Genomic DNA, 21544 nt, shown 5'->3' with positions numbered 1-21544 from the left:
TTTTGCCACCTTTAGATAGTTTCTAGCAGAGGGGGTATAGCTCAGTGGTAGAGCATTTGACTGCAGATCAAGAGGTCCCAGGTTCATTTCCTGGTGCCCCCTTAAAATCAAATGCTTTCTAAGAGTATAATTAGGGTTAGAGTACACCTCTTAAAATTATGTTACTCAATCTATAATGTCCCTAATTACATGGTTTTTCTCTCAGTTGAACCGTTCCTAAAAGAGGTGGAAGTGCAATAGACTTCAGATCATGAGGTCTCAGGATCAAATCCTATTGTCAACTTGAAATCAAATATTTTATGGGTACGCTTTGAAAGAGAGAGTGTTCTTTATTAGGTTATGTAGATCGAACTCTGAAATGTCCCTTATTAGACAATTTGTCAGGATCAAATCCTGGTTCCCCCTTGAATCATGTACTTTCTATGTGTATCTTGAGAGAGGGAGTGCTCCTTTTTTGGTTATGTTACTCAATCTAAAATGTCCCTCATTAGATGTTTTTTCTCTCTGTCAGACAGTTCTAAACAGAGATGGAATTGCAATAGTCTTAGGTTCAAGAGGTCTCAGGTTCAAATCCTATAGTCAACATGTAATCAAATACTTTATGGGTATGTTGTCAAAGAGAGAGTGTTATGTATTAGGTTATGTAGATCTCCAGCTAAAATGTACCTTATTCGAGAATTTTTCCGCCTTTAGATAGTTTCTAGCAGAGGGGTATAGCTCAGTGGTAGAGCATTTGACTGCAGATCAAGAGGTCCCAGGTTCAAATCCTGGTGCCCCTTTAAAATCAAGTGCTTTCTAAGAGTATAATTAGGGTTAGAGTACACTTTTTTAAATTATGTTACTCAATCTAAAATGTCCCTAATTAGATGGTTTTTCTCTCAGTTGAACCGTTCCTAAAAGAGGTGGAAGTGCAATAGACTTCAGATCATGAGGTCTCAGGATCAAATCCTATTGTCAACTTGAAATCAAATATTTTATGGGTACGCTTTGAAAGAGAGAGTGTTCTTTATTAGGTTATGTAGATCGCCCTCTGAAATGTCCCTTATTAGACAATTTGTCAGGATCAAATCCTGGTTCCCCCTTGAATCATGTACTTTCTATGTGTATCTTGAGAGAGGGAGTGCTCCTTTTTTGGTTATGTTACTCTATCTAAAATGTCCCTCATTAGATGGTTTTTCTCTCTGTCAGACAGTTCCTAACAGAGATGGAATTGCAATAGTCTTAGGATCAAGAGATCTCAGGTTCAAATCCTATAGTCAACATGAAATCTAATACTTTATGTGTATGTTTTCAAAGAGAGAGTGTTATGTATTAGGTTATGTAGATCTCCAGCTAAAATGTACCTTTTTCGAGAATTTTTCCGCCTTTAGATATTTTCAAGCAGCGGGGGTATAGCTCAGTGGTAGAGCATTTGACTGCAGATCAAGAGGTCCCAAGTTCAAATCCTGGTGCCCCCTTAAAATCAAGTGATTTCTAAGAGTATAATTAGGGTTAGAGTACACCTATTAAAATTATGTTACTCAATCTAAAATGTCCCTAATTAGATGGTTTTTCTCTCAGTTGAACAGTTCCTAAAAGAGGTGGAAGTGCAATGGACTTCAGATCATGAGGTCTCAGGATCTAATCATATTGTCAACTTGAAATCAAATATTTTATGGGTACGCTTTGAAAGAGAGAGTGTTCTTTATTAGGTTATGTAGATCGCCCTCTGAAATGTCCCTTATTAGACAATTTGTCAGGATCAAATCCTGGTTCCCTCTTGAATCATGTACTTTCCATGTGTATCTTGACAGAGGGAGTGCTCCTTTTTTGGTTATGTTACTCAATCTAAAATGTCCCTCATTAGATGGTTTTTCTCTCTGTCAGACAGTTCCTAACAGAGATGGAATTGCAATAGTCTTAGGATCAAGAGGTCTCAGGTTCAAATCCTATAGTCAACATGTAATCAAATACTTTATGGGTATGTTGTCAAAGAGAGAGTGTTATGTATTAGGTTATTTAGATCTCCAGCTATAATGTACCTTATTCGAGAAATTTTCCGCCTTTAGATAGCTTTTAGCAGAGGGGGTATAGCTCAGTGGTAGAGCATTTGACTGCAGATCAAGAGGTCCCAGGTTCAAATCCTGGTGCCCCCTTAAAATCAAGTGCTTTCTAAGAGTATAATTAGGGTTAGAGTACACTTTTTAAAATTATGTTACTCAATCTAAAATGTCCCTAATTAGATGGTTTTTCTCTCAGTTGAACCGTTCCTAAAAGAGGTGGAAGTGCAATAGACTTCAGATCATGAGGTCTCAGGATCAAATCCTATTGTCAACTTGAAATCAAATATTTTATGGGTACGCTTTGAAAGAGAGAGTGTTCTTTATTAGGTTATGTAGATCGCCCTCTGAAATGTCCCTTATTAGACAATTTGTCAGGATCAAATCCTGGTTCCCCCTTGAATCATGTACTTTCTATGTGTATCTTGAGAGAGGGAGTGCTCCTTTTTTGGTTATGTTACTCAATCTAAAATGTCCCTCATTAGATGTTTTTTCTCTCTGTCAGACAGTTCCTAACAGAGATGGAATTGCAATAGTCTTAGGTTCAAGAGGTCTCAGGTTCAAATCCTATAGTCAACATGTAATCAAATACTTTATGGGTATGTTGTCAAAGAGAGAGTGTTATGTATTAGGTTATGTAGATCTCCAGCTAAAATGTACCTTATTCGAGAATTTTTCCGCCTTTAGATAGTTTCTAGCAGAGGGGTATAGCTCAGTGGTAGAGCATTTGACTGCAGATCAAGAGGTCCCAGGTTCAAATCCTGGTGCCCCTTTAAAATCAAGTGCTTTCTAAGAGTATAATTAGGGTTAGAGTACACTTTTTTAAATTATGTTACTCAATCTAAAATGTCCCTAATTAGATGGTTTTTCTCTCAGTTGAACCGTTCCTAAAAGAGGTGGAAGTGCAATAGACTTCAGATCATGAGGTCTCAGGATCAAATCCTATTGTCAACTTGAAATCAAATATTTTATGGGTATGCTTTGAAAGAGAGAGTGTTCTTTATTAGGTTATGTAGATCGCCCTCTGAAATGTCCCTTATTAGACAATTTGTCAGGATCAAATCCTGGTTCCCCCTTGAATCATGTACTTTCTATGTGTATCTTGAGAGAGGGAGTGCTCCTTTTTTGGTTATGTTACTCAATCTAAAATGTCCCTCATTAGATGTTTTTTCTCTCTGTCAGACAGTTCCTAACAGAGATGGAATTGCAATAGTCTTAGGTTCAAGAGGTCTCAGGTTCAAATCCTATAGTCAACATGAAATCAAATACTTTATGGGTATGTTGTCAAAGAGAGAGTGTTATGTATTAGGTTATGTAGATCTCCAGCTAAAATGTACCTTATTCGAGAATTTTTACGCCTTTAGATAGTTTCTAGCAGAGGGGGTATAGCTCAGTGGTAGAGCATTTGACTGCAGATCAAGAAGTCCCAGGTTCAAATCCTGGTGCACCCTTAAAATAAAGTGCTTTCTAAGAGTATAATTAGGGTTAGAGTACACTTTTTAAAATTATGTTACTCAATCTAAAATGTCCCTAATTAGATGGTTTTTCTCTCAGTTGAACCGTTCCTAAAAGAGGTGGAAGTGCAATAGACTTCAGATCATGAGGTCTCAGGGGATCAAATCCTATTGTCAACTTGAAATCAAATATTTTATGGGTACGCTTTGAAAGAGAGAGTGTTCTTTATTAGGTTATGTAGATCGCCCTCTGAAATGTCCCTTATTAGACAATTTGTCAGGATCAAATCCTGGTTCCCCCTTGAATCATGTACTTTCTATGTGTATCTTGAGAGAGGGAGTGCTCCTTTTTTGGTTATGTTACTCAATCTAAAATGTCCCTCATTAGATGTTTTTTCTCTCTGTCAGACAGTTCCTAACAGAGATGGAATTGCAATAGTCTTAGGTTCAAGAGGTCTCAGGTTCAAATCCTATAGTCAACATGAAATCAAATACTTTATGGGTATGTTGTCAAAGAGAGAGTGTTATGTATTAGGTTATGTAGATCTCCAGCTAAAATGTACCTTATTCGAGAATTTTTCCGCCTTTAGATAGTTTCTAGCAGAGGGGGTATAGCTCAGTGGTAGAGCATTTGACTGCAGATCAAGAAGTCCCAGGTTCAAATCCTGGTGCACCCTTAAAATAAAGTGCTTTCTAAGAGTATAATTAGGGTTAGAGTACACTTTTTAAAATTATGTTACTCAATCTAAAATGTCCCTAATTAGATGGTTTTTCTCTCAGTTGAACCGTTCCTAAAAGAGGTGGAAGTGCAATAGACTTCAGATCATGAGGTCTCAGGATCAAATCCTATTGTCAACTTGAAATCAAATATTTTATGGGTACGCTTTGAAACAGAGAGTGTTCTTTATTAGGTTATGTAGATCGCCCTCTGAAATGTCCCTTATTAGACAATTTGTCAGGATCAAATCCTGGTTCCCCCTTGAATCATGTACTTTCTATGTGTATCTTGAGAGAGGGAGTGCTCCTTTTTTGGTTATGTTACTCAATCTAAAATGTCCCTCATTAGATGTTTTTTATCTCTGTCAGACAGTTCCTAACAGAGATGGAATTGCAATAGTCTTAGGATCGAGAGGTCTCAGGTTCAAATCCTATAGTCAACATGAAATCAAATACTTTATGGGTATGTTGTCAAAGAGAGAGTGTTATGTATTAGGTTATTTAGATCTCCAGCTATAATGTACCTTATTCGAGAAATTTTCCGCCTTTAGATAGTTTCTAGCAGAGGGGGTATAGCTCAGTGGTAGAGCATTTGACTGCAGATCAAGAGGTCCCAGGTTCAAATCCTGGTGCCCCCTTAAAATCAAGTGCTTTCTAAGAGTATAATTAGGGTTAGAGTACACTTTTTAAAATTATGTTACTCAATCTAAAATGTCCCTAATTAGATGGTTTTTCTCTCAGTTGAACCGTTCCTAAAAGAGGTGGAAGTGCAATAGACTTCAGATCATGAGGTCTCAGGATCAAATCCTATTGTCAACTTGAAATCAAATATTTTATGGGTACGCTTTGAAAGAGAGAGTGTTCTTTATTAGGTTATGTAGATCGCCCTCTGAAATGTCCCTTATTAGACAATTTGTCAGGATCAAATCCTGGTTCCCCCTTGAATCATGTACTTTCTATGTGTATCTTGAGAGAGGGAGTGCTCCTTTTTTGGTTATGTTACTCAATCTAAAATGTCCCTCATTAGATGTTTTTTCTCTCTGTCAGACAGTTCCTAACAGAGATGGAATTGCAATAGTCTTAGGTTCAAGAGGTCTCAGGTTCAAATCCTATAGTCAACATGTAATCAAATACTTTATGGGTATGTTGTCAAAGAGAGAGTGTTATGTATTAGGTTATGTAGATCTCCAGCTAAAATGTACCTTATTCGAGAATTTTTCCGCCTTTAGATAGTTTCTAGCAGAGGGGTATAGCTCAGTGGTAGAGCATTTGACTGCAGATCAAGAGGTCCCAGGTTCAAATCCTGGTTCCCCCTTGAATCATGTACTTTCTATGTGTATCTTGAGAGAGGGAGTGCTCCTTTTTTGGTTATGTTACTCAATCTAAAATGTCCCTCATTAGATGTTTTTTATCTCTGTCAGACAGTTCCTAACAGAGATGGAATTGCAATAGTCTTAGGATCGAGAGGTCTCAGGTTCAAATCCTATAGTCAACATGAAATCAAATACTTTATGGGTATGTTGTCAAAGAGAGAGTGTTATGTATTAGGTTATTTAGATCTCCAGCTATAATGTACCTTATTCGAGAAATTTTCCGCCTTTAGATAGTTTCTAGCAGAGGGGGTATAGCTCAGTGGTAGAGCATTTGACTGCAGATCAAGAGGTCCCAGGTTCAAATCCTGGTGCCCCCTTAAAATCAAGTGCTTTCTAAGTGTATAATTAGGGTTAGAGTACACTTTTTAAAATTATGTTACTCAATCTAAAATGTCCCTAATTAGATGGTTTTTCTCTCAGTTGAACCGTTCCTAAAAGAGGTGGAAGTGCAATAGACTTCAGATCATGAGATCTCAGGATCAAATCCTATTGTCAACTTGAAATCAAATATTTTATGGGTACGCTTTGAAAGAGAGAGTGTTCTTTATTAGGTTATGTAGATCGCCCTCTGAAATGTCCCTTATTAGACAATTTGTCAGGATCAAATCCTGGTTCCCCCTTGAATCATGTACTTTCTATGTGTATCTTGAGAGAGGGAGTGCTCCTTTTTTGGTTATGTTACTCAATCTAAAATGTCCCTCATTAGATGTTTTTTCTCTCTGTCAGACAGTTCCTAACAGAGATGGAATTGCAATAGTCTTAGGTTCAAGAGGTCTCAGGTTCAAATCCTATAGTCAACATGAAATCAAATACTTTATGGGTATGTTGTCAAAGAGAGAGTGTTATGTATTAGGTTATGTAGATCTCCAGCTAAAATGTACCTTATTTGAGAATTTTTCCGCCTTTAGATAGTTTCTAGCAGAGGGGGTATAGCTCAGTGGTAGAGCATTTGACTGCAGATCAAGAAGTCCCAGGTTCAAATCCTGGTGCACCCTTAAAATAAAGTGCTTTCTAAGAGTATAATTAGGGTTAGAGTACACTTTTTAAAATTATGTTACTCAATCTAAAATGTCCCTAATTAGATGGTTTTTCTCTCAGTTGAACCGTTCCTAAAAGAGGTGGAAGTGCAATAGACTTCAGATCATGAGGTCTCAGGATCAAATCCTATTGTCAACTTGAAATCAAATATTTTATGGGTACGCTTTGAAAGAGAGAGTGTTCTTTATTAGGTTATGTAGATCGCCCTCTGAAATGTCCCTTATTAGACAATTTGTCAGGATCAAATCCTGGTTCCCTCTTGAATCATGTACTTTCCATGTGTATCTTGACAGAGGGAGTGCTCCTTTTTTGGTTATGTTACTCAATCTAAAATGTCCCTCATTAGATGGTTTTTCTCTCTGTCAGACAGTTCCTAACAGAGATGGAATTGCAATAGTCTTAGGTTCAAGAGGTCTCAGGTTCAAATCCTATAGTCAACATGTAATCAAATACTTTATGGGTATGTTGTCAAAGAGAGAGTGTTATGTATTAGGTTATGTAGATCTCCAGCTAAAATGTACCTTTTTCGAGAATTTTTCCGCCTTTAGATATTTTCAAGCAGAGGGGGTATAGCTCAGTGGTAGAGCATTTGACTGCAGATCAAGAAGTCCCAGGTTGAAATCCTGGTGCCCCCTTAAAATCAAGTGCGTTCTAAGAGTATAATTAGGGTTAGAGTACACTTTTTAAAATTATGTTACTCAATCTAAAATGTCCCTAATTAGATGGTTTTTCTCTCAGTTGAACAGTTCCTAAAAGAGGTGGAAGTGCAATAGACTTCAGATCATGAGGTCTCAGGATCTAATCCTATTGTCAACTTGAAATCAAATATTTTATGGGTACGCTTTGAAAGAGAGAGTGTTCTTTATTAGGTTATGTAGATCGCCCTCTGAAATGTCCCTTATTAGACAATTTGTCAGGATCAAATCCTGGTTCCCCCTTGAATCATGTACTTTCTATGTGTATCTTGAGAGAGGGAGTGCTCCTTTTTTGGTTATGTTACTCAATCTAAAATGTCCCTCATTAGATGGTTTTTCTCTCTGTCAGACAGTTCCTAACAGAGATGGAATTGCAATAGTCTTAGGTTCAAGAGGTCTCTGGTTCAAATCCTATAGTCAACATGAAATCAAATACTTTATGGGTATGTTGTCAAAGAGAGAGTGTTATGTATTAGGTTATGTACATCTCCAGCTATAATGTACCTTATTCGAGAAATTTTCCGCCTTTAGATAGTTTTTAGCAGAGGGGGTATAGCTCAGTGATAGAGCATTTGACTGCAGATCAAGAGGTCCCAGGTTCAAATCCTGGTGCCCCTTTAAAATCAAGTGCTTTCTAAGAGTATAATTAGGGTTAGAGTACACTTTTTAAAATTATGTTACTCAATCTAAAATGTCCCTAATTAGATGGTTTTTCTCTCAGTTGAACAGTTCCTAAAAGAGGTGGAAGTGCAATAGACTTCAGATCATGAGGTCTCAGGATCTAATCCTATTGTCAACTTGAAATCAAATATTTTATGGGTACGCTTTGAAAGAGAGAGTGTTCTTTATTAGGTTATGTAGATCGCCCTCTGAAATGTCCCTTATTAGACAATTTGTCAGGATCAAATCCTGGTTCCCCCTTGAATCATGTACTTTCTATGTGTATCTTGAGAGAGGGAGTGCTCCTTTTTTGGTTATGTTACTCAATCTAAAATGTCCCTCATTAGATGGTTTTTCTCTCTGTCAGACAGTTCCTAACAGAGATGGAATTGCAATAGTCTTAGGTTCAAGAGGTCTCTGGTTCAAATCCTATAGTCAACATGAAATCAAATACTTTATGGGTATGTTGTCAAAGAGAGAGTGTTATGTATTAGGTTATGTAGATCTCCAGCTATAATGTACCTTATTCGAGAAATTTTCCGCCTTTAGATAGTTTTTAGCAGAGGGGGTATAGCTCAGTGGTAGAGCATTTGACTGCAGATCAAGAAGTCCCAGGTTCAAATCCTGGTGCCCCCTTAAAATCAAGTGCGTTCTAAGAGTATAATTAGGGTTAGAGTACACTTTTTAAAATTATGTTACTCAATCTAAAATGTCCCTAATTAGATGGTTTTTCTCTCAGTTGAACAGTTCCTAAAAGAGGTGGAAGTGCAATAGACTTCAGATCATGAGGTCTCAGGATCTAATCCTATTGTCAACTTGAAATCAAATATTTTATGGGTACGCTTTGAAAGAGAGAGTGTTCTTTATTAGGTTATGTAGATCGCCCTCTGAAATGTCCCTTATTAGACAATTTGTCAGGATCAAATCCTGGTTCCCCCTTGAATCATGTACTTTCTATGTGTATCTTGAGAGAGGGAGTGCTCCTTTTTTGGTTATGTTACTCAATCTAAAATGTCCCTCATTAGATGGTTTTTCTCTCTGTCAGACAGTTCCTAACAGAGATGGAATTGCAATAGTCTTAGGTTCAAGAGGTCTCAGCTTCAAATCCTATAGTCAACATGAAATCAAATACTTTATGGGTATGTTGTCAAAGAGAGAGTGTTATGTATTAGGTTATGTAGATCTCCAGCTAAAATGTACCTTATTCGAGAATTTTTCCGCCTTTAGATAGTTTCTAGCAGAGGGGGTATAGCTCAGTGGTAGAGCATTTGACTGCAGATCAAGAGGTCCCAGGTTCAAATCCTGGTGCCCCTTTAAAATCAAGTGCTTTCAAAGAGTATAATTAGGGTTAGAGTACACTTTTTAAAATTATGTTACTCAATCTAAAATGTCCCTAATTAGATGGTTTTTCTCTCAGTTGAACCGTTCCTAAAAGAGGTGGAAGTGCAATAGACTTCAGATCATGAGGTCTCAGGATCAAATCCTATTGTCAACTTGAAATCAAATATTTTATGGGAACGCTTTGAAGGAGAGAGTGTTCTTTATTAGGTTATGTAGATCGCCCTCTGAAATGTCCCTTATTAGACAATTTGTCAGGATCAAATCCTGGTTCCCCCTTGAATCATGTACTTTCTATGTGTATCTTGAGAGAGGGAGTGCTCCTTTTTTGGTTATGTTACTCAATCTAAAATGTCCCTCATTAGATGGTTTTTCTCTCTGTCAGACAGTTCCTAACAGAGATGGAATTGCAATAGTCTTAGGTTCAAGAGGTCTCAGGTTCAAATCCTATAGTCAACATGTAATCAAATACTTTATGGGTATGTTGTCAAAGAGAGAGTGTTATGTATTAGGTTATGTAGATCTCCAGCTAAAATGTACCTTATTCGAGAATTTTTCCGCCTTTAGATAGTTTCTAGCAGAGGGGTATAGCTCAGTGGTAGAGCATTTGACTGCAGATCAAGAGGTCCCAGGTTCAAATCCTGGTGCCCCTTTAAAATCAAGTGCTTTCTAAGAGTATAATTAGGGTTAGAGTACACTTTTTTAAATTATGTTACTCAATCTAAAATGTCCCTAATTAGATGGTTTTTCTCTCAGTTGAACCGTTCCTAAAAGAGGTGGAAGTGCAATAGACTTCAGATCATGAGGTCTCAGGATCAAATCCTATTGTCAACTTGAAATCAAATATTTTATGGGTATGCTTTGAAAGAGAGAGTGTTCTTTATTAGGTTATGTAGATCGCCCTCTGAAATGTCCCTTATTAGACAATTTGTCAGGATCAAATCCTGGTTCCCCCTTGAATCATGTACTTTCTATGTGTATCTTGAGAGAGGGAGTGCTCCTTTTTTGGTTATGTTACTCAATCTAAAATGTCCCTCATTAGATGTTTTTTCTCTCTGTCAGACAGTTCCTAACAGAGATGGAATTGCAATAGTCTTAGGTTCAAGAGGTCTCAGGTTCAAATCCTATAGTCAACATGAAATCAAATACTTTATGGGTATGTTGTCAAAGAGAGAGTGTTATGTATTAGGTTATGTAGATCTCCAGCTAAAATGTACCTTATTCGAGAATTTTTACGCCTTTAGATAGTTTCTAGCAGAGGGGGTATAGCTCAGTGGTAGAGCATTTGACTGCAGATCAAGAAGTCCCAGGTTCAAATCCTGGTGCACCCTTAAAATAAAGTGCTTTCTAAGAGTATAATTAGGGTTAGAGTACACTTTTTAAAATTATGTTACTCAATCTAAAATGTCCCTAATTAGATGGTTTTTCTCTCAGTTGAACCGTTCCTAAAAGAGGTGGAAGTGCAATAGACTTCAGATCATGAGGTCTCAGGGGATCAAATCCTATTGTCAACTTGAAATCAAATATTTTATGGGTACGCTTTGAAAGAGAGAGTGTTCTTTATTAGGTTATGTAGATCGCCCTCTGAAATGTCCCTTATTAGACAATTTGTCAGGATCAAATCCTGGTTCCCCCTTGAATCATGTACTTTCTATGTGTATCTTGAGAGAGGGAGTGCTCCTTTTTTGGTTATGTTACTCAATCTAAAATGTCCCTCATTAGATGTTTTTTCTCTCTGTCAGACAGTTCCTAACAGAGATGGAATTGCAATAGTCTTAGGTTCAAGAGGTCTCAGGTTCAAATCCTATAGTCAACATGAAATCAAATACTTTATGGGTATGTTGTCAAAGAGAGAGTGTTATGTATTAGGTTATGTAGATCTCCAGCTAAAATGTACCTTATTCGAGAATTTTTCCGCCTTTAGATAGTTTCTAGCAGAGGGGGTATAGCTCAGTGGTAGAGCATTTGACTGCAGATCAAGAAGTCCCAGGTTCAAATCCTGGTGCACCCTTAAAATAAAGTGCTTTCTAAGAGTATAATTAGGGTTAGAGTACACTTTTTAAAATTATGTTACTCAATCTAAAATGTCCCTAATTAGATGGTTTTTCTCTCAGTTGAACCGTTCCTAAAAGAGGTGGAAGTGCAATAGACTTCAGATCATGAGGTCTCAGGATCAAATCCTATTGTCAACTTGAAATCAAATATTTTATGGGTACGCTTTGAAACAGAGAGTGTTCTTTATTAGGTTATGTAGATCGCCCTCTGAAATGTCCCTTATTAGACAATTTGTCAGGATCAAATCCTGGTTCCCCCTTGAATCATGTACTTTCTATGTGTATCTTGAGAGAGGGAGTGCTCCTTTTTTGGTTATGTTACTCAATCTAAAATGTCCCTCATTAGATGTTTTTTATCTCTGTCAGACAGTTCCTAACAGAGATGGAATTGCAATAGTCTTAGGATCGAGAGGTCTCAGGTTCAAATCCTATAGTCAACATGAAATCAAATACTTTATGGGTATGTTGTCAAAGAGAGAGTGTTATGTATTAGGTTATTTAGATCTCCAGCTATAATGTACCTTATTCGAGAAATTTTCCGCCTTTAGATAGTTTCTAGCAGAGGGGGTATAGCTCAGTGGTAGAGCATTTGACTGCAGATCAAGAGGTCCCAGGTTCAAATCCTGGTGCCCCCTTAAAATCAAGTGCTTTCTAAGAGTATAATTAGGGTTAGAGTACACTTTTTAAAATTATGTTACTCAATCTAAAATGTCCCTAATTAGATGGTTTTTCTCTCAGTTGAACCGTTCCTAAAAGAGGTGGAAGTGCAATAGACTTCAGATCATGAGGTCTCAGGATCAAATCCTATTGTCAACTTGAAATCAAATATTTTATGGGTACGCTTTGAAAGAGAGAGTGTTCTTTATTAGGTTATGTAGATCGCCCTCTGAAATGTCCCTTATTAGACAATTTGTCAGGATCAAATCCTGGTTCCCCCTTGAATCATGTACTTTCTATGTGTATCTTGAGAGAGGGAGTGCTCCTTTTTTGGTTATGTTACTCAATCTAAAATGTCCCTCATTAGATGTTTTTTCTCTCTGTCAGACAGTTCCTAACAGAGATGGAATTGCAATAGTCTTAGGTTCAAGAGGTCTCAGGTTCAAATCCTATAGTCAACATGTAATCAAATACTTTATGGGTATGTTGTCAAAGAGAGAGTGTTATGTATTAGGTTATGTAGATCTCCAGCTAAAATGTACCTTATTCGAGAATTTTTCCGCCTTTAGATAGTTTCTAGCAGAGGGGTATAGCTCAGTGGTAGAGCATTTGACTGCAGATCAAGAGGTCCCAGGTTCAAATCCTGGTTCCCCCTTGAATCATGTACTTTCTATGTGTATCTTGAGAGAGGGAGTGCTCCTTTTTTGGTTATGTTACTCAATCTAAAATGTCCCTCATTAGATGTTTTTTATCTCTGTCAGACAGTTCCTAACAGAGATGGAATTGCAATAGTCTTAGGATCGAGAGGTCTCAGGTTCAAATCCTATAGTCAACATGAAATCAAATACTTTATGGGTATGTTGTCAAAGAGAGAGTGTTATGTATTAGGTTATTTAGATCTCCAGCTATAATGTACCTTATTCGAGAAATTTTCCGCCTTTAGATAGTTTCTAGCAGAGGGGGTATAGCTCAGTGGTAGAGCATTTGACTGCAGATCAAGAGGTCCCAGGTTCAAATCCTGGTGCCCCCTTAAAATCAAGTGCTTTCTAAGTGTATAATTAGGGTTAGAGTACACTTTTTAAAATTATGTTACTCAATCTAAAATGTCCCTAATTAGATGGTTTTTCTCTCAGTTGAACCGTTCCTAAAAGAGGTGGAAGTGCAATAGACTTCAGATCATGAGATCTCAGGATCAAATCCTATTGTCAACTTGAAATCAAATATTTTATGGGTACGCTTTGAAAGAGAGAGTGTTCTTTATTAGGTTATGTAGATCGCCCTCTGAAATGTCCCTTATTAGACAATTTGTCAGGATCAAATCCTGGTTCCCCCTTGAATCATGTACTTTCTATGTGTATCTTGAGAGAGGGAGTGCTCCTTTTTTGGTTATGTTACTCAATCTAAAATGTCCCTCATTAGATGTTTTTTCTCTCTGTCAGACAGTTCCTAACAGAGATGGAATTGCAATAGTCTTAGGTTCAAGAGGTCTCAGGTTCAAATCCTATAGTCAACATGAAATCAAATACTTTATGGGTATGTTGTCAAAGAGAGAGTGTTATGTATTAGGTTATGTAGATCTCCAGCTAAAATGTACCTTATTTGAGAATTTTTCCGCCTTTAGATAGTTTCTAGCAGAGGGGGTATAGCTCAGTGGTAGAGCATTTGACTGCAGATCAAGAAGTCCCAGGTTCAAATCCTGGTGCACCCTTAAAATAAAGTGCTTTCTAAGAGTATAATTAGGGTTAGAGTACACTTTTTAAAATTATGTTACTCAATCTAAAATGTCCCTAATTAGATGGTTTTTCTCTCAGTTGAACCGTTCCTAAAAGAGGTGGAAGTGCAATAGACTTCAGATCATGAGGTCTCAGGATCAAATCCTATTGTCAACTTGAAATCAAATATTTTATGGGTACGCTTTGAAAGAGAGAGTGTTCTTTATTAGGTTATGTAGATCGCCCTCTGAAATGTCCCTTATTAGACAATTTGTCAGGATCAAATCCTGGTTCCCTCTTGAATCATGTACTTTCCATGTGTATCTTGACAGAGGGAGTGCTCCTTTTTTGGTTATGTTACTCAATCTAAAATGTCCCTCATTAGATGGTTTTTCTCTCTGTCAGACAGTTCCTAACAGAGATGGAATTGCAATAGTCTTAGGTTCAAGAGGTCTCAGGTTCAAATCCTATAGTCAACATGTAATCAAATACTTTATGGGTATGTTGTCAAAGAGAGAGTGTTATGTATTAGGTTATGTAGATCTCCAGCTAAAATGTACCTTTTTCGAGAATTTTTCCGCCTTTAGATATTTTCAAGCAGAGGGGGTATAGCTCAGTGGTAGAGCATTTGACTGCAGATCAAGAAGTCCCAGGTTGAAATCCTGGTGCCCCCTTAAAATCAAGTGCGTTCTAAGAGTATAATTAGGGTTAGAGTACACTTTTTAAAATTATGTTACTCAATCTAAAATGTCCCTAATTAGATGGTTTTTCTCTCAGTTGAACAGTTCCTAAAAGAGGTGGAAGTGCAATAGACTTCAGATCATGAGGTCTCAGGATCTAATCCTATTGTCAACTTGAAATCAAATATTTTATGGGTACGCTTTGAAAGAGAGAGTGTTCTTTATTAGGTTATGTAGATCGCCCTCTGAAATGTCCCTTATTAGACAATTTGTCAGGATCAAATCCTGGTTCCCCCTTGAATCATGTACTTTCTATGTGTATCTTGAGAGAGGGAGTGCTCCTTTTTTGGTTATGTTACTCAATCTAAAATGTCCCTCATTAGATGGTTTTTCTCTCTGTCAGACAGTTCCTAACAGAGATGGAATTGCAATAGTCTTAGGTTCAAGAGGTCTCTGGTTCAAATCCTATAGTCAACATGAAATCAAATACTTTATGGGTATGTTGTCAAAGAGAGAGTGTTATGTATTAGGTTATGTACATCTCCAGCTATAATGTACCTTATTCGAGAAATTTTCCGCCTTTAGATAGTTTTTAGCAGAGGGGGTATAGCTCAGTGATAGAGCATTTGACTGCAGATCAAGAGGTCCCAGGTTCAAATCCTGGTGCCCCTTTAAAATCAAGTGCTTTCTAAGAGTATAATTAGGGTTAGAGTACACTTTTTAAAATTATGTTACTCAATCTAAAATGTCCCTAATTAGATGGTTTTTCTCTCAGTTGAACAGTTCCTAAAAGAGGTGGAAGTGCAATAGACTTCAGATCATGAGGTCTCAGGATCTAATCCTATTGTCAACTTGAAATCAAATATTTTATGGGTACGCTTTGAAAGAGAGAGTGTTCTTTATTAGGTTATGTAGATCGCCCTCTGAAATGTCCCTTATTAGACAATTTGTCAGGATCAAATCCTGGTTCCCCCTTGAATCATGTACTTTCTATGTGTATCTTGAGAGAGGGAGTGCTCCTTTTTTGGTTATGTTACTCAATCTAAAATGTCCCTCATTAGATGGTTTTTCTCTCTGTCAGACAGTTCCTAACAGAGATGGAATTGCAATAGTCTTAGGTTCAAGAGGTCTCTGGTTCAAATCCTATAGTCAACATGAAATCAAATACTTTATGGGTATGTTGTCAAAGAGAGAGTGTTATGTATTAGGTTATGTAGATCTCCAGCTATAATGTACCTTATTCGAGAAATTTTCCGCCTTTAGATAGTTTTTAGCAGAGGGGGTATAGCTCAGTGGTAGAGCATTTGACTGCAGATCAAGAAGTCCCAGGTTCAAATCCTGGTGCCCCCTTAAAATCAAGTGCGTTCTAAGAGTATAATTAGGGTTAGAGTACACTTTTTAAAATTATGTTACTCAATCTAAAATGTCCCTAATTAGATGGTTTTTCTCTCAGTTGAACAGTTCCTAAAAGAGGTGGAAGTGCAATAGACTTCAGATCATGAGGTCTCAGGATCTAATCCTATTGTCAACTTGAAATCAAATATTTTATGGGTACGCTTTGAAAGAGAGAGTGTTCTTTATTAGGTTATGTAGATCGCCCTCTGAAATGTCCCTTATTAGACAATTTGTCAGGATCAAATCCTGGTTCCCCCTTGAATCATGTACTTTCTATGTGTATCTTGAGAGAGGGAGTGCTCCTTTTTTGGTTATGTTACTCAATCTAAAATGTCCCTCATTAGATGGTTTTTCTCTCTGTCAGACAGTTCCTAACAGAGATGGAATTGCAATAGTCTTAGGTTCAAGAGGTCTCAGCTTCAAATCCTATAGTCAACATGAAATCAAATACTTTATGGGTATGTTGTCAAAGAGAGAGTGTTATGTATTAGGTTATGTAGATCTCCAGCTAAAATGTACCTTATTCGAGAATTTTTCCGCCTTTAGATAGTTTCTAGCAGAGGGGGTATAGCTCAGTGGTAGAGCATTTGACTGCAGATCAAGAGGTCCCAGGTTCAAATCCTGGTGCCCCTTTAAAATCAAGTGCTTTCAAAGAGTATAATTAGGGTTAGAGTACACTTTTTAAAATTATGTTACTCAATCTAAAATGTCCCTAATTAGATGGTTTTTCTCTCAGTTGAACCGTTCCTAAAAGAGGTGGAAGTGCAATAGACTTCAGATCATGAGGTCTCAGGATCAAATCCTATTGTCAACTTGAAATCAAATATTTTATGGGAACGCTTTGAAGGAGAGAGTGTTCTTTATTAGGTTATGTAGATCGCCCTCTGAAATGTCCCTTATTAGACAATTTGTCAGGATCAAATCCTGGTTCCCCCTTGAATCATGTACTTTCTATGTGTATCTTGAGAGAGGGAGTGCTCCTTTTTTGGTTATGTTACTCAATCTAAAATGTCCCTCATTAGATGGTTTTTCTCTCTGTCAGACAGTTCCTAACAGAGATAGAATTGCAATAGTCTTAGGTTCAAGAGGTCTCAGGTTCAAATCCTATAGTCAACATGTAATCAAATACTTTATGGGTATGTTGTCAAAGAGAGAGTGTTATGTATTAGGTTATGTAGATCTCCAGCTAAAATGTACCTTATTCGAGAATTTTTCCGCCTTTAGATAGTTTCTAGCAGAGGGGGTATAGCTCAGTGGTAGAGCATTTGACTGCAGATCAAGAGGTCCCAGGTTCAAATCCTGGTGCCCCTTTAAAATCAAGTGCTTTCTAAGAGTATAATTAGGGTTAGAGTACACTTTTTAAAATTATGTTACTCAATCTAAAATGTCCCTAATTAGATGGTTTTTCTCTCAGTTGAACCGTTCCTAAAAGAGGTGGAAGTGCAATAGACTTCAGATCATGAGGTCTCAGGATCAAATCCTATTGTCAACTTGAAATCAAATATTTTATGGGTACGCTTTGAAAGAGAGAGTGTTCTTTATTAGGTTATGTAGATCGCCCTCTGAAATGTCCCTTATTAGACAATTTGTCAGGATCAAATCCTGGTTCCCCCTTGAATCATGTACTTTCTATGTGTATCTTGAGAGAGGGAGTGCTCCTTTTTTGGTTATGTTACTCAATCTAAAATGTCCCTCATTAGATGTTTTTTCTCTCTGTCAGACAGTTCCAAACAGAGATGGAATTGCAATAGTCTTAGGTTCAAGAGGTCTCAGGTTCAAATCCTATAGTCAACATGAAATCAAATACTTTATGGGTATGTTGTCAAAGAGAGAGTGTTATGTATTAGGTTATGTAGATCTCCAGCTAAAATGTACCTTATTCGAGAATTTTGCCGCCTTTAGATAGTTTCTAGCAGAGGGGGTATAGCTCAGTTGTAGCGCATTTGACTGCAGATCAAGAGGTCCCAGGTTCAAATCCTGGTGCCCCCTTAAAATCAAGTGCTTTCTAAGAGTATAATTAGGGTTAGAGTACACTTTTTTTAATTATGTTACTCAATCTAAAATGTCCCTAATTAGATGTTTTTTCTCTCAGTTGAACCGTTCCTAAAAGAGGTGGAAGTGCAATAGACTTCAGATCATGAGGTCTCAGGATCAAATCCTTTTGTCAACTTGAAATCAAATATTTTATGGGTACGCTTTGAAAGAGAGAGTGTTCTTTATTAGGTTATGTAGATCGCCCTCTGAAATGTCCCTTATTAGACAATTTGTCAGGATCAAATCCTGGTTCCCCCTTGAATCATGTACTTTCTATGTGTATCTTGAGAGAGGGAGTGCTCCTTTTTTGGTTATGTTACTCAATCTAAAATGTCCCTCATTAGATGTTTTTTCTCTCTGTCAGACAGTTCCAAACAGAGATGGAATTGCAATAGTCTTAGGTTCAAGAGGTCTCAGGTTCAAATCCTATAGTCAACATGAAATCAAATACTTTATGGGTATGTTGTCAAAGAGAGAGTGTTATGTATTAGGTTATGTAGATCTCCAGCTAAAATGTACCTTATTCGAGAATTTTGCCGCCTTTAGATAGTTTCTAGCAGAGGGGGTATAGCTCAGTGGTAGAGCATTTGACTACAGATCAAGAGGTCCCAGGTTCAAATCCTGGTGCCCCCTTAAAATCAAGTGCTTTCTAAGAGTAGGGTTAGAGTACACTTTTTTAAATTATGTTACTCAATCTAAAATGTCCCTAATTAGATGGTTTTTCTCTCAGTTGAACCGTTCCTAAAAGAGGTGGAAGTGCAATAGACTTCAGATCATGAGGTCTCAGGATCAAATCCTATTGTCAACTTGAAATCAAATATTTTATGGGTACGCTTTGAAAGAGAGAGTGTTCTTTATTAGGTTATGTAGATCGCCCTCTGAAATGTCCCTTATTAGACAATTTGTCAGGATCAAATCCTGGTTCCCCCTTGAATCATGTACTTTCAATGTGTATCTTGAGAGAGGGAGTGCTCCTTTTTTGGTTATGTTACTCAATCTAAAATGTCCCTCATTAGATGTTTTTTCTCTCTGTCAGACAGTTCCTAACAGACATGGAATTGCAATAGTCTTAGGTTCAAGAGGTCTCAGGTTCAAATCCTATAGTCAACATGAAATCAAATACTTTATGGGTATGTTGTCAAAGAGAGAGTGTTATGTATTAGGTTATGTAGATCTCCAGCTAAAATGTACCTTATTCGAGAATTTTTCCGCCTTTAGATTGTTTCTAGCAGAGGGGGTATAGCTCAGTGGTAGAGCATTTGACTGCAGATCAAGAGGTCCCAGGTTCAAATCCTGGTGCCCCCTTAAAATCAAGTGCTTTCTAAGAGTATAATTAGGGTTAGAGTACACTTTTTAAAATTATGTTACTCAATCTAAAATGTCCCTAATTAGATGGTTTTTTTCTCAGTTGAACCGTTCCTAAAAGAGGTGGAAGTGCAATAGACTTCAGATCACGAGGTCTCAGGATCAAATCCTATTGTCAACTTGAAATCAAATATTTTATGGGTACGCTTTGAAAGAGAGAGTGTTCTTTATTAGGTTATGTAGATCGCCCTCTGAAATGTCCCTTATTAGACAATTTGTCAGGATCAAATCCTGGTTCCCCCTTGAATCATGTACTTTCTATGTGTATCTTGAGAGAGGGAGTGCTCCTTTTTTGGTTATGTTACACAATCTAAAATGTCCCTCATTAGATGTTTTTTCTCTCTGTCAGACAGTTCCTAACAGAGGTGGAATTGCAATAGTCTTAGGATCAAGAGATCTCAGGTTCAAATCCTATAGTCAACATGAAATCTAATACTTTATGTGTATGTTTTCAAAGAGAGAGTGTTATGTATTAGGTTATGTAGATCTCCAGCTAAAATGTACTATTTTCGAGAATTTTTCCGCCTTTAGATATTTTCAAGCAGAGGGGGTATAGCTCAGTGGTAGAGCATTTGACTGCAGATCAAGAGGTCCCAGGTTCAAATCCTGGTGCCCCCTTAAAATCAAGTGGTTTCTAAGAGTATAATTAGGGTTCGAGTACACTTTTTAAAATTATGTTACTCAATCTAAAATGTCCCTAATTAGATGGTTTTTTTCTCAGTTGAACTGTTCCTAAAAGAGGTGGAAGTGCAATAGACTTCAGATCACGAGGTCTCAGGATCAAATCCTATTGTCAACTTGAAATCAAATATTTTATGGGTACGCTTTGAAAGAGAGAGTGTTCTTTATTAGGTTATGTAGATCGCCCTCTGAAATGTCCCTTATTAGACAATTTGTCAGGATCAAATCCTGGTTCCCCCTTGAATCATGTACTTTCTATGTGTATCTTGAGAGAGGGAGTGCTCCTTTTTTGGTTATGTTACTCAATCTAAAATGTCCCTCATTAGATGTTTTTTCTCTCTGTCAGACAGTTCCTAACAGAGATGGAATTGCAATAGTCTTAGGTTCAAGAGGTCTCAGGTTCAAATCCTATAGTCAACATGAAATCAAATACTTTATGTGTATGTTGTCAAAGAGAGAGTGTTATGTATTAGGTTATGTAGATCTCCAGCTAAAATGTACCTTATTCGAGAATTTTTCCGCCTTTAGATAGTTTCTAGCAGAGGGGGTATAGCTCAGTGGTAGAGCATTTGACTGCAGATCAAGAGGTCCCAGGTTCAAATCCTGGTGCCCCCTTAAAATCAAGTGCTTTCTAAGAGTATAATTAGGGTTAGAGTACACTTTTTTAAATTATGTTACTCAATCTAAAATGTCCCTAATTAGATGTTTTTTCTCTCAGTTGAACCGTTCCTAAAAGAGGTGGAAGTGCAATAGACTTCAGATCATGAGGTCTCAGGATCAAATCCTTTTGTCAACTTGAAATCAAATATTTTATGGGTACGCTTTGAAAGAGAGAGTGTTCTTTATTAGGTTATGTAGATCGCCCTCTGAAATGTCCCTTATTAGACAATTTGTCAGGATCAAATCCTGGTTCCCCCTTGAATCATGTACTTTCTATGTGTATCTTGAGAGAGGGAGTGCTCCTTTTTTGGTTATGTTACTCAATCTAAAATGTCCCTCATTAGATGTTTTTTCTCTCTGTCAGACAGTTCCAAACAGAGATGGAATTGCAATAGTCTTAGGATCAAGAGGTCTCAGGTTCAAATCCTATAGTCAACATGAAATCAAATACTTTATGGGTATGTTGTCAAAGAGAGAGTGTTATGTATTAGGTTATGTAGATCTCCAGCTAAAATGTACCTTATTCGAGAATTTTGCCGCCTTTAGATAGTTTCTAGCAGAGGGGGTATAGCTCAGTGGTAGAGCATTTGACTACAGATCAAGAGGTCCCAGGTTCAAATCCTGGTGCCCCCTTAAAATCAAGTGCTTTCTAAGAGTAGGGTTAGAGTACACTTTTTTAAATTATGTTACTCAATCTAAAATGTCCCTAATTAGATGGTTTTTCTCTCAGTTGAACCGTTCCTAAAAGAGGTGGAAATGCAATAGACTTCAGATCATGAGGTCTCAGGATCAAAACCTATTGTCAACTTGAAATCAAATATTTTATGGGTACGCTTTGAAAGAGAGAGTGTTCTTTATTAGGTTATGTAGATCGCCCTCTGAAATGTCCCTTATTAGACAATTTGTCAGGATCAAATCCTGGTTCCCCCTTGAATCATGTACTTTCAATGTGTATCTTGAGAGAGGGAGTGCTCCTTTTTTGGTTATGTTAC

The 21544-nt window shown here is 37.3% G+C and overlaps 28 non-coding genes across 28 annotated transcripts; all 28 read left to right on the top strand.

Annotated features, from left to right (window-relative positions):
• The first annotated feature begins 30 nt into the window (after nucleotides 1–30).
• On the top strand, nucleotides 31–102 carry trnac-gca (transfer RNA cysteine (anticodon GCA)). Its single transcript has one exon. It is a non-coding gene; the product is annotated as a tRNA-Cys (tRNA).
• A 605-nt stretch (nucleotides 103–707) lies between these two features.
• Nucleotides 708–779, top strand: trnac-gca (transfer RNA cysteine (anticodon GCA)). Its single transcript has one exon. It is a non-coding gene; the product is annotated as a tRNA-Cys (tRNA).
• A 606-nt stretch (nucleotides 780–1385) lies between these two features.
• Nucleotides 1386–1457, top strand: trnac-gca (transfer RNA cysteine (anticodon GCA)). The gene has a single exon. It is a non-coding gene; the product is annotated as a tRNA-Cys (tRNA).
• A 606-nt stretch (nucleotides 1458–2063) lies between these two features.
• trnac-gca (transfer RNA cysteine (anticodon GCA)) lies at nucleotides 2064–2135 on the top strand. The gene has a single exon. It is a non-coding gene; the product is annotated as a tRNA-Cys (tRNA).
• A 605-nt stretch (nucleotides 2136–2740) lies between these two features.
• On the top strand, nucleotides 2741–2812 carry trnac-gca (transfer RNA cysteine (anticodon GCA)). The gene has a single exon. It is a non-coding gene; the product is annotated as a tRNA-Cys (tRNA).
• A 1964-nt stretch (nucleotides 2813–4776) lies between these two features.
• On the top strand, nucleotides 4777–4848 carry trnac-gca (transfer RNA cysteine (anticodon GCA)). Its single transcript has one exon. It is a non-coding gene; the product is annotated as a tRNA-Cys (tRNA).
• A 605-nt stretch (nucleotides 4849–5453) lies between these two features.
• Nucleotides 5454–5525, top strand: trnac-gca (transfer RNA cysteine (anticodon GCA)). Its single transcript has one exon. It is a non-coding gene; the product is annotated as a tRNA-Cys (tRNA).
• A 303-nt stretch (nucleotides 5526–5828) lies between these two features.
• Nucleotides 5829–5900, top strand: trnac-gca (transfer RNA cysteine (anticodon GCA)). The gene has a single exon. It is a non-coding gene; the product is annotated as a tRNA-Cys (tRNA).
• A 606-nt stretch (nucleotides 5901–6506) lies between these two features.
• On the top strand, nucleotides 6507–6578 carry trnac-gca (transfer RNA cysteine (anticodon GCA)). Its single transcript has one exon. It is a non-coding gene; the product is annotated as a tRNA-Cys (tRNA).
• A 1284-nt stretch (nucleotides 6579–7862) lies between these two features.
• On the top strand, nucleotides 7863–7934 carry trnac-gca (transfer RNA cysteine (anticodon GCA)). The gene has a single exon. It is a non-coding gene; the product is annotated as a tRNA-Cys (tRNA).
• A 606-nt stretch (nucleotides 7935–8540) lies between these two features.
• Nucleotides 8541–8612, top strand: trnac-gca (transfer RNA cysteine (anticodon GCA)). The gene has a single exon. It is a non-coding gene; the product is annotated as a tRNA-Cys (tRNA).
• Nucleotides 8613–9218: 606 nt separating this feature from the next.
• On the top strand, nucleotides 9219–9290 carry trnac-gca (transfer RNA cysteine (anticodon GCA)). Its single transcript has one exon. It is a non-coding gene; the product is annotated as a tRNA-Cys (tRNA).
• Nucleotides 9291–9895: 605 nt separating this feature from the next.
• trnac-gca (transfer RNA cysteine (anticodon GCA)) lies at nucleotides 9896–9967 on the top strand. The gene has a single exon. It is a non-coding gene; the product is annotated as a tRNA-Cys (tRNA).
• Nucleotides 9968–10573: 606 nt separating this feature from the next.
• Nucleotides 10574–10645, top strand: trnac-gca (transfer RNA cysteine (anticodon GCA)). The gene has a single exon. It is a non-coding gene; the product is annotated as a tRNA-Cys (tRNA).
• A 608-nt stretch (nucleotides 10646–11253) lies between these two features.
• On the top strand, nucleotides 11254–11325 carry trnac-gca (transfer RNA cysteine (anticodon GCA)). The gene has a single exon. It is a non-coding gene; the product is annotated as a tRNA-Cys (tRNA).
• A 606-nt stretch (nucleotides 11326–11931) lies between these two features.
• On the top strand, nucleotides 11932–12003 carry trnac-gca (transfer RNA cysteine (anticodon GCA)). The gene has a single exon. It is a non-coding gene; the product is annotated as a tRNA-Cys (tRNA).
• Nucleotides 12004–12608: 605 nt separating this feature from the next.
• On the top strand, nucleotides 12609–12680 carry trnac-gca (transfer RNA cysteine (anticodon GCA)). The gene has a single exon. It is a non-coding gene; the product is annotated as a tRNA-Cys (tRNA).
• A 303-nt stretch (nucleotides 12681–12983) lies between these two features.
• On the top strand, nucleotides 12984–13055 carry trnac-gca (transfer RNA cysteine (anticodon GCA)). The gene has a single exon. It is a non-coding gene; the product is annotated as a tRNA-Cys (tRNA).
• A 606-nt stretch (nucleotides 13056–13661) lies between these two features.
• Nucleotides 13662–13733, top strand: trnac-gca (transfer RNA cysteine (anticodon GCA)). Its single transcript has one exon. It is a non-coding gene; the product is annotated as a tRNA-Cys (tRNA).
• Nucleotides 13734–15017: 1284 nt separating this feature from the next.
• On the top strand, nucleotides 15018–15089 carry trnac-gca (transfer RNA cysteine (anticodon GCA)). Its single transcript has one exon. It is a non-coding gene; the product is annotated as a tRNA-Cys (tRNA).
• A 606-nt stretch (nucleotides 15090–15695) lies between these two features.
• trnac-gca (transfer RNA cysteine (anticodon GCA)) lies at nucleotides 15696–15767 on the top strand. Its single transcript has one exon. It is a non-coding gene; the product is annotated as a tRNA-Cys (tRNA).
• A 606-nt stretch (nucleotides 15768–16373) lies between these two features.
• Nucleotides 16374–16445, top strand: trnac-gca (transfer RNA cysteine (anticodon GCA)). The gene has a single exon. It is a non-coding gene; the product is annotated as a tRNA-Cys (tRNA).
• Nucleotides 16446–17051: 606 nt separating this feature from the next.
• trnac-gca (transfer RNA cysteine (anticodon GCA)) lies at nucleotides 17052–17123 on the top strand. The gene has a single exon. It is a non-coding gene; the product is annotated as a tRNA-Cys (tRNA).
• A 1284-nt stretch (nucleotides 17124–18407) lies between these two features.
• On the top strand, nucleotides 18408–18479 carry trnac-aca (transfer RNA cysteine (anticodon ACA)). The gene has a single exon. It is a non-coding gene; the product is annotated as a tRNA-Cys (tRNA).
• Nucleotides 18480–19079: 600 nt separating this feature from the next.
• Nucleotides 19080–19151, top strand: trnac-gca (transfer RNA cysteine (anticodon GCA)). The gene has a single exon. It is a non-coding gene; the product is annotated as a tRNA-Cys (tRNA).
• Nucleotides 19152–19757: 606 nt separating this feature from the next.
• trnac-gca (transfer RNA cysteine (anticodon GCA)) lies at nucleotides 19758–19829 on the top strand. Its single transcript has one exon. It is a non-coding gene; the product is annotated as a tRNA-Cys (tRNA).
• Nucleotides 19830–20435: 606 nt separating this feature from the next.
• trnac-gca (transfer RNA cysteine (anticodon GCA)) lies at nucleotides 20436–20507 on the top strand. The gene has a single exon. It is a non-coding gene; the product is annotated as a tRNA-Cys (tRNA).
• A 606-nt stretch (nucleotides 20508–21113) lies between these two features.
• On the top strand, nucleotides 21114–21185 carry trnac-aca (transfer RNA cysteine (anticodon ACA)). The gene has a single exon. It is a non-coding gene; the product is annotated as a tRNA-Cys (tRNA).
• Nucleotides 21186–21544: the final 359 nt, after the last annotated feature.

The sequence above is a fragment of the Salmo salar genome, chromosome 09 (assembly GCF_965601325.2).
Source record: "Salmo salar chromosome 09, fSalSal1, whole genome shotgun sequence".
NCBI lineage: Eukaryota > Metazoa > Chordata > Actinopteri > Salmoniformes > Salmonidae > Salmo > Salmo salar.
The sequence above is the reverse complement of the archived record's forward strand: the minus strand, read 5'-3'. Positions and strand labels throughout refer to the sequence as shown.